At 35.9% G+C, this 14,628-nt stretch overlaps 1 protein-coding gene across 1 annotated transcript in view; it reads right to left on the reverse strand.

The window, feature by feature from the left end:
• htr4 (5-hydroxytryptamine receptor 4) overlaps positions 1-4,445 on the reverse strand; it is a 151,630-nt gene extending 147,185 nt beyond the window's left edge. Inside the window, exon 1 of the mRNA XM_014997801.2 lies at positions 3,093-4,445. The gene's annotated coding sequence lies outside the window, so the exon portion shown is untranslated. The remainder of the gene's footprint in view (positions 1-3,092) is intronic.
• Positions 4,446-14,628: the final 10,183 nt, after the last annotated feature.

A 14,628-nucleotide genomic window follows, 5' to 3' on the forward strand; every position in this document is an offset into this window, starting at 1 on the left:
ATTTACATCATCCACCCTGCATGCAGACTTATTCTGCCCCTTCATGTATGTAATGACAAACGACTGAGTGTCAGCACATTAACTGACATTCTGGACTTTCTGCCCTGCAATCAAAGTTTCTTGTTGTTCTGTACAATGTGTACCAGACTGTGTGTTACCAAACCACTTAGCATCAAAAGTCCTCTATTTGCTTCCTATACTGACAGTTCTATACAACAACATGGTAACTCAAGCTGGTTAAACCCTGTTGCTGCATTCTGATTCCAGAAAGACAATGTGCATTTTAATATAAAGAGCAAATCACTCCAACTTAAATCTTGCATGTTGATAAAAATAAGATAAGAAAAACTGCATATCAGCATTCAGACTGATATGCAGCCTGAATGCTGATATGCACACTAGACATTTTTTCATTATCAAACACACACATACACAAACATGTGCATACACACACATACTGCAGCTCTTTAGGGCTATCCACTAATTAAATTGAATTTATTTACTTTGCAGATGAATCAAAATAAGGTGGAATAACAGGTGGACCAGTAGATATGTATTAAAGTCCACATGCATTTCAGCATTATATGAAGAGAGCCAAAATAATTATATGAAATATTTTAATCCACGTACATCAATTTTAGACACTCAATTTTTTGCTTTAAAACTGATTCATCGCTCTTTTTGGGTACTAAAGTCATAATTTTGTCATTTTAACAGATACAATCTTGGCAAAGCCTACCATCATGTTATGTAATTTACCACTTGTAGATAAGTTGGATAAGTGAGTTGTTACTACTGTTTAGGGTCATGAAGGCAAGGCATTATTGTTGACTTTGTCAAAGGAGACTTTGAGCTTGAACAACGTTCTCAACCACCAATGGAAGAACCAGTGGTGTCCACATTGTAATAAAACATGTCAGTTGCTAGATTTCAGGTTCATGGGTCATACTCCTACAGGACCGAAGGGGGCAAAGACTTTTTTGAGTTTGATATTATGTTATAATGTTGTTCCCTCATCAAAAACATACCTGGAGTGTTGCTTTGATTCATGCATGTTTGAGAAATCCTTGAATCTCCTGCAGCAGACATTCAGGGAGTGCCTAAATGCTTGTTCATTCAAAAAACAGTCTATTTCCACAAAGTTCCTTCTTAGAAATGCAGTTTATATACAATTATATGCCCTCTAGTGGACTACCTGAGAAAACCTTGAAGGACAGAAAAAAATTAATGCATAAAGAATGGTTGATGAAAAAAATGACAGTCTTATGCCAACTACAACTTCATCTATATTTTCAACAAGCTTGGGTTTATTTGTAATCATGAATCACAAACATTACCTAACCAAAAGCAAGCCAACAAAAGGTTTTGCCACTGGAGATGCATCTGTTGGTTTTCTGAGTGCGACCCTTTGGCACCATCCCCCCAGAAACAGACAGCCACTATACACAGCACTGTACTTTCCATCACTGCTTAGAATTCCCCTGCAGGGATCCAAAGGTGGATGCAATATAAAATATTAGCAGTGGGTCAGCTCATAGTTAACCGCACAGCATAAAACATAAAAATTGCAACAAAATGCCTCAAAGGTTTTGCAGAGCACAATATTTCACTTCATCTTTATAGGCTGTCAAAAACAGATCTGGGTAAAATTTCACTTTTTTGCTATTTTCTAGAATATATTTCATGTCAACATTTTTCATTTATTTAATTGCCGTTATAAAAAAAATGGTTATATATGAGGAATAAAGAAGCTCATGGTACCAGTATGCCATTAGTAATCACAAATGCCTCAGCAAAAAACAGTTAAAATAGTGAATACAATCACAGGCACATCTGAGAGCAGAAGCTGATCTATATTGAACTGGGTCTAAGGGAATTTCACAATCAGATGCAGAGCTGTTTCTACAAGCAGGAAAGGTAGAAAACGGTAAATTTTCAAAGAATCGTCTAAGGAGACCTATCCCTCATACTAACACCAGGAGTCATTTGTGTGTAAAATTGCAGTTATCTGGCTGCTCTCCAGCTCATCTTGCTTGTTGAGGGCAAGCTCCAGACTGTAAACTGTAAATTATAAAACTGTGATCCTCCAATCAACATCTGAGCCAACAAAACGACACATTGTACCTCAACCTTTGATCGATGGAAAATGGATTGTCTGCACGATTAGACCATAAATATTACATAAAAGATTGCAATCACAGGCCTTAGCCCAAGTCATTGTGAAAACGTTTGAGCACAGAGAAGACAAAACTGTTTTAAAAGAGTGATGAATTCAAAATATAAAATCACAGAACTTCATACTCAATTTCTGAAACATAAAATAACTTCGAATGTGAAAAAAAAAATTAAATGATTGACCTCCACAGCCCAAATCATCTATTTTCATTCAAACACTTGTAATTTCTTGTCAGCATGACAATCAAAACTTGATAAATGAAGTATGTTCTACTGTAACCTGTCATGTCCAAACCTGTAATACAATTCCAGCCAAATTAACTACACATTAAACAATTATCCAAAAATTTAACAGAACTGAAAATACTGGCTTTTCAACTTACAGGATTTGGTGTTCCCCCACAGCCTCCTGCTTCAACAGGCAAGAAGCATGTGACAGTTCACTCCGTGCATTTATCCACAGCCCTCCTTATCAATGGATCTCTGATCGATTTAAAATGGTAGCTACAACTCCACCTGGATGTGCAGGGGTCAAATGTATGGAAAACGTGCATTTAGATTTAAACTGTTTTGGTGCATTTTACAGTGAAAGTGAAATGAAACTTGGCAACAAACGCCATACAACGTTATAGGGGATTATCCACTAAATCCTTCTGAAAAAAGAAAAAAATATTTATGGATTATAAACCCCTGAATTAGACCTAGTGAATCACAGAAGTATAAAAAAAATAAAGAAATAAAAATTTCTGTATTCTTAATATGTTCACTTATTTGAGGAATTCCGACACTAAAAGTGGTTGCACATGACAGGTGTGTGAGCGACAGCTTATCTGAAGAGTTCACCCTTTCACGCAGAACATAAACAAACTGGAAGCGGGCACAGAAATGCCTGGCAGAAAGAAGTGGAGTTCACTCACCATTGCTCTGTGAAGGCGCCGGGTCCTGAAAGCATGTCACGACACTAAATACCCATGAGCCAAAACCCCGCTGCTCTTTAGTAAAACAACAAATAAGTAACAGAGAGAGCAAAAAAAGAGAAAGAAACCGCAGGCTGTAGTTGACGGTCGGGACTGCTCAGCTGAGTGGAAGGAGCGCAGCGCAGCAAAGACCAGTGGCGGAATTTGGAGACACGTCCGTGCGCAAAAAGCCGGCGAGCTGAAGAGCGCACTGCCGGTTGGGACTCTGGAGACAGGGACACTCTGTAAAAAGAGGAGTGCAGAAACCCCTGCAGAGAGTTGGGGGAACCTCAAAGGTTTTTAAAGGAACCGCGGATTGTGTCCGGTCAGTCTGCTGCGGAGGAGTTGACGCCGTTTCGCTTTGTGTGAACTCACAGCGGACATTAAACCGCTCCGGTCAAGTCCCTCCTCCTTTCTTCAGCCCTGAAGTAACGGAAGCACTCACTCGTTCTCGCAGTCTCCGTCACCGACACACTACATTTAACTGACACGATCCATTTGGCCGAGGCTGTCCCTGCTGACGCGCTGCTGATTGAAATGACCTGTGCACGTGTAAGGAGACAAACTTTAACTTTCATTTAAACACAAATCTTGAGCGCACAAGAAATGTATGAATTTTGTTGATCTGCAACAAAATGCAACTTTTTGTTATTTTGTTCTCACGTGGCCAGCAGGCTGCTTTTAGTCAGTGTCCAGAAAACAACACATAGATAAAGCAGATAAATTAATAAAAAGTTAGATTATTTTCTGAATTCAGTTCGAAAAGAGAAACTTGTGTATTTTACAATGTAACATAGTTAACCGTTTATGTTTTGTTCAATTATGGCTACAAGTAATAAAAAAACACATTCAGTTTGTAAGAACATTAAATTTGACATAACATCAATATATAAAAGTAGGACTTTATTACAAAAATGTTAAGTAACTACACAAAAAAGAAAATATGTCCCATTGCATCTGTTTTGAAACGTATGTGGCTTTACAGAAAAAAAAAAAAACATCATACTGACAGTCAAACATGGTGATGGTGGAATGAAAATGTGTGGTGCTTTGTTGGACCTGGGTAAAAATCATAAATGTTTATCTTTGAAATAGAATACCTGGTTATCAGTTGGTGACCTTTTAATTCGAGCAGGTTCTGGTTATGCAGTAGAAAAGTCATCAACAGCACACCAGGAAGTTCTTGGCTCAAAACTCATAAAAGTTGTGAAGTTGCCTAGTCAAAGTCCAGATTTAAATTGGATTATGAAAAGTCATGCCATGGTCTTAAACACATTTGCTCATATTTAAAATCTTACAACTTTTTATGACACAAAAAACTGTCACAAAAAAGCAAAAAAAAGAACAGCAACCTACATAATTTATCTCCTTTCTCATTCAAATATTGAAACAGACATAAAACCCTTGGAAAAGAGCTGGCTTCCACAGAATTTCTGTCTGTTCCACAAAAATTCCAGTAAACTTTTTCACACCTTAAACTATGGTTGATGGTGTTTCACTTAATGGCTTGATTATATGATTAATCAGTTAAATACATTTCACAAGTTCTTGCTAGAAGATGTCCTAAACAGTAGTGGCAGTATTAAAAGTTTAAAAAGTTTCTCTAATAAGAAGATGTCTAATTAGACATGTAATTATAATCACCCCAAACTTCCCTCCGGGCTTAAATTAAAGACACCATTGCTCATTAGTGCATTCACATGCATTTAAAAGCACCTTATTAACATTCCCCCTTTTTTTATTCTCAGCAGGAACTTTGACACCTTTTGCAGATCAAAGTCAGTGCGGTTTCTCCTTCAGTTTTACTTCAGCCTTACCCGAACACCAGGTGGCACAGTGTCTTAGACTTTGAAACAAAAAAAGCATCTTACATTTAACCCTATGCCAAACATGCTAAGAGAATACTGATTAAGCAATGCAGGGCAAGAGGAGACTTTTGTAATGAGGAACAACTGAAAAACGTAATCATATAGATCCTGGTTTGAATCCTTACTTTTAGTATTTTTACTTGATTACATTGTTGTAGCTTTCTTTTGAAGGTCTGGTGGTAAGAGTCACAAAAGTCATGAGAAAACATCTTTCTTACTTGAAAATTAAGTGAACATCCTTGTGTCTATCCAGAGGTATTATAAGATAAAAGCAAGATCTGTGCAGGTCAGGAAAAAGAAAAGGTGAAAGAAAGGTTCCCTCCCTCTCATCATAAACTGTTGAACCCTAACCCGTCTCTGGCTCATTAGTCCCAGTTTCTTCCTGGCATCTGTCCAATCTTCATCTCCTACTCACTTCTCCATCCAATATAATTTATGGTTTGAACAGATCTGATCTGTTCAAACCATATTATTCCATATTATTCCAGTTTTCTAACTCCATCCGACTATTTGTTTGTATTATTTTTTCAGGAAAAAAAATAAAATAAAAACTAAACTGTATCTACAATGCATGGTTGAACATCTTAATTTAATTGGTTGCACACGAATGTAAATTTAATACAAGAGCCTAAATGTAATAACATGCAACATTTTGACACGTTATATGCGACAAAATTATCTCCTCCTATAGGCCAAACAGTAGTTTAAGAGTAACAGTTCAACCCAATGACAAATAATACTCTGTCAAGTTTTGTCAAAATGTTGATCAGTGATGTCTGCTGGATGATGGAAGGAGAGATAGCCCAAGGCCAATTTCTTGTCCCACCTACGATTTATCCCTGAGAGATAGCAAAAAATGACCTCAACTAACAAGCAGCAGAAGCCTCCTCCTCTCACTCTGAGTCACAATCTCATTTTTGCCAAATCCATCTAAAAATAAGAAAAAAAGAATGTGACTCAAGCACTGATGTGACAGAAATTTGGAAAAATAAACTGACTTAAACAACAACTTAAATTTTTGACATATAGAGTACACAGCATACATGTATATTATTTTCAATGTAACAAACACACATTTTGCAATGTAATATAAGTCACATTGGTTTTAAGGCAAACCAATGTTTCTTAGGGAATATACTTTTTTTTTTAGATATTTACTTGAACCAAATCTTAGAGAAATATTTAAAACTCTTAAAAACATTTTTTGAACATTATTATTTAATAATCTAAAACTGTCATGAAGTGGTGGTTTGGAGGTGGTGAGGATGAATGCAGAGACCCAGGTTGTGAAGGAGAAAATGATGAATTTAATGAAGAAAGCTCAAACAGTCCAATACAGGCGGCACGGCAGAGAGTTTAGCACAAAGCTAAATACCAGTAGCAACTGACGACAGACTGTACATGGAGCAAGCTAACCAGGACTTAAACACTTCAACTGGAGAGCCTAGAGGTACGACAACAACTACTGGCATTCGACGACAGTAGACGACCCGACAAGAGATAAAGACAACATGTGGGCTTAAATACACAGGGAGGGTAATCAGGTAACTAGACAAACCTGGGAAGCAATCAGCAGGGAAGACAGGACTAAACATAGAAAACCTCAACAACAACTACACAGAAAACACAGAACATAACAAAAACATAAATTTGATGTACAAGAACTGAGTAGTTAGCCAGCACTTATTCCATTTGGTGGCAGTTTACATTACTTTCTTCAAACAAAAGCTAACAGCTGTCAGGCAGAAAAATATAAAACAACTAATATAAATCATGATTAGAAAGTGAGAGATTTGTTTTGTGCAGCAGATCTGAGTTTGTAATTACAAAACCAAGCAATAGAGGGCAGAGAGAGGGAATATAAGACATGCACAAAAGAAACAGAACAAAACCTGCATGACCAATGTTTGTAAAGAAAAACCTGGCCTTTGTCCTCTCAGAGCCAGATCAGCTTTGCAGCTGAGATGAAGGTGTGAAGATGAAACAAAAAGAAAAAGCTAGCCTGCTCTGTTCAGAAAAATGAACAAACTTCCATGTGTGCTGCGATTACATGACAGGCTTGCTGCTTTTAAAATATATTTGTAGAAATCCAACAGATGGACACATGTATACATTTTGAAAAATGAGGTGATAAACCAGCAGTTACACATTCATCTCATAGCTACAGCTGGTTGTGAGCTGTTCCGGACTGTCAGATTACAGAAAGTGCATTTGCATAAGAAATTGTGCAGTGCGACTAAAAGCATTTTGGCTGCACTGACGTCTGAGCTGGATGATATGAATCATCTGTCTCATGCAGATAATCAAATCCAAATAGAGGCTTGGCTGCTGATTGCATTTAAAGTATCTATAACCAGCCACTTATTTCTCTATGAAGCCTGATGTACCACAATGCAACACATAAAGCATCTGCTTATCAACATCACCATTGTCTCTGTGTCTTGGAGTTGTCTGCACTGCTGAAGCATGTGTCTCATTAGGCTAGAAAGAAAAACAAACTTTGAGCATTCGCTGCTGATGTATGTCAGCATCAGGCGATAAAATATGAAGCCACTTCTTCACGAGGTTGATTATTGTGACAGAAACATGTTTTTTGTCCTTCTGCTTCACCTATTTGGGTGCAACCTGAACTTTATTGGCTTCAAGCTCATGCAAAGTGATGTCAGCTTCTTTTTTCAGACTCTTGTAAAGAGTAAGAGGGGAAAGGGAGAAGGTGAAGTGTAAACTAAAAGAAAGAACTTAGAGCAGGACATTTACTTACAAATGTTTAAAGTCTGCATGCTTATTCTCAGGTTTTTGTTTTTATATTTATCTTTTCAAAGTAAACTTTTTTTCTCACACGTTCACATTGAGATCTGAATGTAGTAGCTTAAGCTTAATATCTTGAGGTTAGATATTAATGTATCTGTGCAGTGTGCACTTGCCTTTTGATATCTTTATTCCAGTTTTCTAAATTAAAATCAACAGCAGTTTATTTTTTAACATTTGATCTCCACTCTGAAATAACACAGTTAAAAAATGTTGAGCTAAATATTTATATACATCAATTAAAGAAAACATTCAAATGTTCATAATTAAAGAGAAATGTACAAAGGTAAAATTTCAAAGCACAATTAGTTTACTTCAATAGAGTTAATTGTTTCCGTCTGTCCATACATCCACTATCTACTTATTCAAGATTGGGTTGCTGGACAGGTCCCAGTTGTTCCTGTTTTCAGTGAAAATGTTTTTTATTTACTATGTGGATAAAAGCTGTATGTCTAGATATCAAGTTTTTTTCTAAAAAAAAATAAAAAAATAAAAAACCTTGTCATAAATTCTGGTCAATCTTTTTGGCTAATAGGTAATAAACTTAGAAGCTAAGTGTAAAACACAAAACTATACTTCAAGTTTTTTTCCCAGCACTATTGTAATATAATTATTTGTTTCATTTGTGTCTCATCCAATAGGTCAAACACTGAACATCATTTCTGTTTATCTCATTCTAATGAGCTTAATTAGTCACTAACAAGCTTCTCAAAAACAATAAAAGCAAGCTGTGACTGTTTCTGAGGGTGTTTGTTTTATGATTCAGTCAAGTGGAGACTTCACAAAGGCAAACTGACGACACCTTTGAAAGTGAATGAGGGCCCTTGGTGGGAGGGACGTAGATAATGCCAGCAGTTGTTTTATGGGTCACATAAATGCAATTAAAAAAGTGCCAAGTTGTAATTAAAGAATTGTGTTAAAACGGTGATAAACCCAGATAATATTCATGCCAATGTGATTTTTTAAATTATTTTATTTGCTATATTAGTTCCAATAAAACAAAGAGAACAAGATTAAATTATAATTATGAGATGTCTATTTGTACATATGTGATTGAGTAGCAAGCATAAATGTGTGGCACAATCTTCAAAGGTCAGGAATCAGCTTCTCTTTTACTGATCTTTCCTAAAGTAACTAAATATTTATTGGTTTAAGTAATCAGCTTGTGATAGAGGAGCCGTCACAAGCTGGGACATATTCCTACAGAAAAGTTCTTGCAGACATCTTTCCACACACACCCAACACAACTTACATTTTCTAATAAATTGTTTTTGGTTACAGTTTTCTTTCTTTTTTTTTTCAGTGTTGTTATTTTTTTTATTTATTTTCTATACTTTGATAAGAGTTTACTTGAGTTAGAAATAATTGTTTTTTTGTTTTGTTTTTGTCTCCTTGTGGGCGGAGCCTGTGAATACAAATTAGGGCTCTGCACCGCATGGAGTCAGTCTGAGTTTAAACCCTCAAACAAATCACACTGATGGCGATGGACTTCTGAGCTACTATAAAGGCACTGCTGTTTTATTTTTTTATTTTTTATTTATGTATGCCAATTGTAAATATGCTGCATTCTTCAACTTTTTTTCACCTGAAGATGAGAGAGCACACAAAACAACATCTAAAGTGAACTAGAGTCTTATCACTTTTGTCCAAGTCATAACAGAACCCCAGTTATTTTTAGGTGCAGTGTGTTTAGAAATCCAACATGTCAAAATATAATTTTGTAGGATTTTGCAAAAGAGGTTATTAAAAAAAAGAAGAACACATTATATGATTAATCAAGTAAAATAAAAGAGGCAGATCAGATTTTACAAATTTGTGAAACATTAAATTATTGCCAACTAGATCAATAAGAATGGAAATTTGTGTCAAGTGTTTGGAATCAGTAAAGAGAATGGAAAGAGCAAAAATATTTAGGAAATGTGGATTAACTACACCTAATTGTTTCATTTTTCTGTGAATTGTTTTATTTTTAGACAGGGAAACTATTGCAGTATAATTTTATTTACTCTTCTAAATAGTTGTGCCAGTAACCAGGTCTGTGCTTGCATCATTGAAAAAGTTTATCTGCATATTCAGATCAATGGACAATGCATTAATACCAACTGCTCTATAGGACATTAAAGGACAAAACAAGACAACGTGATAGGTCAAATAATTAAAAGGATGGGATAAAAGAAAAATAGAGCCAAACCCTTTGTCAAATTATCAGACCAATAAATTGGAAGGATTTTGATTATACATTTTGCATCCTTGGATAGCCATTCTTATTTCAGTACAGTAGTGGAAACCTTTGCTCACACGAATAAAGTTTATTTTGGGTTACATAGAAAATATGATCTGTTCTCCACACTGATGCTCACATGAAAGATGTGCATTTTTTGTGTTGACTTCACTGAGCAATAACCTCTCCACCTCTCCACCTCTCCTGGTTTGTAATAGCTTCATATAGAGTCCTAACTACCAAAATATACAGTGCATTAGATGCTGGAAGGTGCAGAGAAAACTCAACCAAACTTTCATCTCTCCTGATCTTCACAAATGGAAGTAGAACTTTGTGATGCAGTGTAATGACTTCCCATTATGAGTTTTCCGGTTTCATGGGTTTTATCCATCTCACATCTCAAAAAATCATCAGGTAGAAGTTTGATTCTGTAGCTCAGCTTTTTCCACTGGTGCACCAAATGTTTATTTCATAGGTGGACAAGCACAGAAGTTAGGTGCAGCCACATTTTTGACTGCATCATGTTATTTAACATCTCTGTCAGATTAAGGTAATATTGACTGGCAAATGATTAACAACCATAAGCTTGTAAACAAAGTATTTGAAGCAGAATGTCTAAAAAAGCAGTTAAGGAGCTTATATGAGCTAAAATTGGACTTGAACTTAATAGAGGGACTATTCCTTTTGCAGCAATAAACTATGTTATCATCTCAGAGGCTACTGATAATCTGATTTAAATCCGCCATGGGATTGAACAATTTTTGCTTAGCCGAATTGCAGTGGTTAGATTGTGAGAGGAAACCAGAGTACCAGGAGACAACCCATCCACATGTAGGCAGAGCATAGAAAATGTATCCAAAACGCCTCCACTTTAGGATTTAAACCCAGGACCTTCATGCTGCAAAGCAACAATGATAACAATAGTGCTATTTTTTTAACATTGGACAAGGTGTAGTTCCTGTTATCTGTGCTCTTTTTATTTCCCTTGCTTTGAATTATGTTGTGTATCAATTATGCTTTACAAATAACCTTGCATTGCATTGCCTGCATTCAGCTGGAATCTGAGACAAGACTGAACATTAGCTTTTCGAAGACATTCTCCATTCAGTCTTACTGAGCTCTTTAGCAGAGTAAGGGGGAAATATTTCAGTCTCTGGACTTTCAAAGCTGGTAGAGATACATCCCAAAAGACTGAACTGTAATTGTAGGAAAAGGTGATTCTTTGAAATGCTGAACTCAGGAGATTGGCTCTGAATATAAATCACATAGTCACAACAATTATGAGCAAATGGAAGGATGGGGGAAAAAACAAATAAAGAAAAACAATGCAAGACCCCAAGGCAGTTCAGATACATTTGGAGCAGCTGTATGCATCTGATAACTGAAAACTTGTTGTCCAAACACATACACTTACAAGTGTATATCTTTGCCCTTTCCTGAGAGGTTCAGCCACGTTTAGCATGGCTCTGCAGAAAATGAGTTTCCAATTTGTGACCTTGCAGCAACTTTTTCTGAAATAGACTTTTACTGAGCCAGCCCAGAGCAAACATTTAGTTTGGAGTGAAGTCATTTCAAACTGGGTCACCTTTAATTCTTTCAGGTTGATTAGACATATCATGAAAGAAAGAAAAGAAATTCCAAAGGCACAAGAAAAAGAAATGTAATAATACATCTCACCATTTGCTGAGAAAAAGCAGCACTTTGAGCTAATTATAATCAACATATGAACAAACTAACAGGAACTCTAATTTAACACTTCCCATATGGACATTTGCTTAGTTTGTTACCAGCAAATTATGTGTGAAGAAGCAATAAAAGGATAAATGAATTTAACTGCACATGCCATTATTCAAAGGGATCAAATAAAAGAAAAGAAAACAAAAACAAACTTTTGTATTCATTGAATTACACCAGTCTTTGGTTCTAGTTTGAGTTATTTTACAAATTTGTTGGAACTTCATTCCTCATTGGAGTTTTTTTTTTAATCGCTGTTGGCTTCATGAGCATTTCTCAGGGGTTTTCTAGGCTTGTATAACAAGCTGCTTTTGTGATTCATTTAAAAAGGAAAACGAAACTCAGATTTTACCACTGGAATTTGTAAATGGATGGATTAAAATCAGAGTGGTCCAGATTTTAAGCCTATGTTAGTAAATTTCCATTTTTAGGAGAAAACTGTGATAAAACATTGTGGGGAAACATCAGTCAGTTGAAAAGGTCTTCCAAAGACAGCAAAGAGCTTTCAGCAAGAAACAAACCCCAAAAATACATCCAGAGCCTTGAGTGAAAAAGTATGGAGTAAAAATCTCCCCTGAAATTTGCTGTTTAAATAAGTTTGACATATCTGATTTAAAATGAAGACCGGTGTTTGTATGTTATTCCTATCAAATTTAATTTGCAAGTAATACTAGAATATTGTGATAAATTTGTGTAATGCTTGAAACAGGGTTAGTTTTTAAAATCAACCTTTGGACTTCACATCAATGCTCAATCTATCATCTGACAATGGAAAGAGTTTATTAAAACTGCAAACCTACCAAGACATGTCCATCCACATAAACTGAGGCCAAGCAAGGAGAGCATTAATCAGAAAAAAGGCTGAGATGCCTGGGGTAACTGTGGAACAGCTGCAAAAGATCCACACTGCAGGTGGGAAAATCTATTGTGCATTCCACAAATCTGACCTTTATGAAGGAATGAAAAGGAGCATATGGACAAAACTTCTCTGGTCAGGTGGCCGAGGTGCAAAATGCTGTGCATGGCAGAAAATGAACACTTCACATCACATTGAGACACTCACCCCAGTTTAAAGCAAGCAATGCTTCAAAAAGGGGTGAAGAATCGCATGCTCTCCTTCAGAGGGGGAGAGGGAATCTGGTTAGTGTTAATGGGTAGATGGATGGAGCTAAATACAGGAAAACCTGTTAAAAGGTTCAAAAGAATTCACGCAGAAGTCCACTTTACAAGTTGCAAGACAACAACCCTGATGCCCTGGATGCAAAGGAATGGTTTAGATCAAACTGATACGTTAGAACGTTCCAGGAAAAGTCCAGTATCCAACTGACAGTCTGTGACAGCACTTAAAAATTACTGGTATAATCTACACTGTCAGACAATTTTGAGGAAAAAAACAGGAAAGAAATTCTTGTTTTTTTTTTTTTTTTTTAGTAAAATCTCACAAAACAAACTACTGCTAATAAACTTCTGACTCTAAAAATTACTCCCAAAGCAGGGCTGAATAAACTTGGATACTACACTTTTGATATTAGGTTTGTAAAGAAATTCCACATGCATGAGTTTATTATCATTCCACTTTGCAACTATGCATTACTTCATGTGAATATTTCTCATAAAATCCCCCCCAAAAAAGTTTGTGGTCAAAGTACACAGGTATGTCTTTGCTCATCTCTGAGTCATTTCAACACAAAATGCAGCCTAATTGCCTCTGAAAGTATCTTCTGTGCTTGTGTGCTTTTAATGTAAAAATACTTTCCTCCAAAAAGCCTGCAATGATGTCGCATCTTATTTGAAGTGTCACTCTGTTTTTTTTTGTAAAAGAAACATAATTTGTGAGTAAGACAAGCTGATATCTAACAAGAATGGCACAGTGCATTACACTTGTTGTCTTGACAACGTTTCACTTCATTTTAGCCTGAACTTAAAATAACTAAATTACTATCACCTTTCAATATACATTTTTTGTAGCTGTTAGAATTACATTTTCTTGAAGCTTTGTTTTAAGATGTCCTGAATGTTTGCAAAAAATAAATGCTCTTCTGTGCAGGTAAAAAGGATGGAGTAAAAATATTTTCTGTAATTTCTAGAAATTTTGACATTTTTATACACATGGATTTATTTATTTTTATTCCTACTTGTGTATATTAACCAGTAATAAAACACAGCTTGCTTTTAGCTGCAGACAGAGGTTCTTTATAGTTGCCATGGTTTTTTTGTGAGTGTCTGGACCGCAATCTCTTCATCTGATTCTGGCGAAAATCTTCTGCAATACTCAGTTTGTCCGCTTACCTCCTGATGTCAGGGAGAAATAAACCTCTGATTTCCATATTAAAACTCTATTATACAGTCTACATGAAACAGCAAGAAAACAACACAGAAAGCAATCCATTTCTGATCTAATGCTGTTTTTTGTGAGACTTTCACTGAAAAGATCATCACTGTCTCACACCCCAATATTACTGGCTAAACTGATGAGTAAAACATATAAATTCACCTTGAATATGTTTCAAAACAAAAACATTTTGAAACAACTGTCCAGCTTTCATCATCCGTTTCAAACATTTTGAAAACTTGAAGCATTTTTGATTTACTTGCTCAAAATTTGGTTCTGGACATCATCTAGAAAACTGGAATGCACACGTGATGAACAGTTTTTTGAGAGTTACACAATACATGGCATGCAAACCATATACTTCCCAACATTCATTGAAATAGATTTAAAGTTACTCTAAAACATTTTGTTACTGTACTTGCTGATGCATGTAGCTTCTGTGAACACCAGAGCTTATCCTTGTTTCTGCCTTTTCAGAACATTCCTGTTATTCGACAGCATGCAGCAAGGTTTTGCTGCAAGCCTCTCACCCGC

Source organism: Poecilia mexicana, unplaced genomic scaffold, assembly GCF_051168715.1.
Source record: "Poecilia mexicana isolate PSO_F unplaced genomic scaffold, ASM5116871v1 scaffold_10, whole genome shotgun sequence".
NCBI classification, from domain to species: Eukaryota; Metazoa; Chordata; class Actinopteri; order Cyprinodontiformes; family Poeciliidae; genus Poecilia; species Poecilia mexicana.